The sequence below is a fragment of the Garra rufa genome, chromosome 14, assembly GCF_049309525.1.
Source record: "Garra rufa chromosome 14, GarRuf1.0, whole genome shotgun sequence".
In the NCBI taxonomy this organism is placed as follows: Eukaryota; Metazoa; Chordata; class Actinopteri; order Cypriniformes; family Cyprinidae; genus Garra; species Garra rufa.
The window spans coordinates 34,886,364-34,888,172 of record NC_133374.1 but is presented as its reverse complement, the minus strand read 5'-3'; positions in this window follow the sequence as shown (position 1 = coordinate 34,888,172).

The following is a 1,809-nucleotide window of genomic DNA, read 5'->3' as shown; positions in this document are numbered from 1 at the left end:
CTAGTTTACATCTATGTTTTCAGTTTGTACTGCAAGTATACTAAAAGTAAACTTATAGGCATACTGATAATTTACTGATTAAATACTCTTTTGTGCATTTTTAGTACACTTTGAAGTATAGTCTCAGTAAACTACTAGTTTAGTCGTTTTATACTGCAAGTATACTCGTAGGTTTTCTTTAAGTGAACTTTACATCATACTTTAAGTATACTACTATGTCCCTATTTAGGTATTCATTTGTATATATTTTGTTATATGAATATCTGAACATACAAAACATCAAAAGACAAAACAGGGTATCCGCTTGTAAACAAAAATTCTAGCTTCATGCATTCTTTTTTATAAACACTTGAATGTGGCGGGTAAGTTTATTAATTAATAAATAAATAAACAACATTTTGAACAAAAAGACTATTCGTGATCATCAAAACATAGATGGAGTTGATCAACACCGCAAAGCTTGACAGTCATTATTACCTCTTCATGGGTTGATATTTTAATTCCGTAACATTACATGGTTTCACATATCTATGGTGTTAATGCTGTTTTATGTCTGACGATTGTGTTAGATTTTACGGTGCCCGCCAGGGGACACCTTCGGTTCACTTATGTTTGTCGTGGCCACGACATATAAACTCGTGGGAACATGATATTATGTTGTGGCCACGAGATATTAATTCGTGGGAACGTCATATTAACTCGTGGGAACGTGATATTATGTCGTGGCCACAACATAATATCATGTTCCCACGAGTTTATATGTCCTGGCCACGACAAACATAAGTGAACCGAAGGTGTCCCCTGGCGGGCACCGTAAGATTTCATGTGGAAGCATCTGTTCTTTCAGTTTCTTCTTCACTTGTGTTTTGGAAATTCTGTACAGAAGATGTGCAATAGCGCCCCTAGCATATAACAATGAAAACAGGGATTCTCAGAGCACAAGTATAGCTCAAATATATTTAGACTTTTTCTAAGTATAAGTCAAGTATACTTAAATGTCATTTTGAGTATATTTCTGAGAAATATATAAAGCACATTTCTGAGAAGTACATTATGGCCCGGTTTCACAGACAGGGCTTAGACTAAGCCAGGATTAGGCCATAGTTCAATTAGGACATTTAAGTCATTTTTATAAACATGCTTAGAAAAAAAAAACATTACTGGTGTGCATCTTGAGACAAAACGAAGGCACTGATATATTTTAAGATGAATCAGTGCAATTTTGTTGAAACAGCTCAGACTTACATTTTAGTCTAGGACTAGGCTTAAGCCTTGTCTGTGAAACCGGGGGAAAAAGTATACTTTCCTATTTTAAAGTTTAAAAGACGCATACTAATAGCACACTTGAATAAACCTCTTTTTCGTAAGGTTTTTCTCTTTCTATTTTGTTGTAGATCATTAAACTATTATGCTGCCTCAGAAGACTGTCTAAAATCATGCCTAAGCTTTAAGATGCAGCCACTCAGTTCAGTTCATGGAGTTCTCTTCTAACAAGCTGATTATCTGAATCAGGTGTGTTAGATAAGAGAGACATATGAAATATGTAGAGCAGTGGGGTTCCAGGAGCAGAACTGAGAACCACTGATATAGGGCAAGTCATCATAATCTAAAACCGCTGTTTAAACCTGCTGCTCATCTTCCACAAAATATTTAAAAAAAAAATCAACCCACTAAAACGTTAATTTTAAAGTAAAACCACCTGCACTTCACATTTTGGCAACTTTGAAATTAATTAAAGTTCTCAACAATTTAAGCAATTCTAAACCAAAACTTTTAATAAACTAGAAAAATTAGGAGGTAATATGTAAC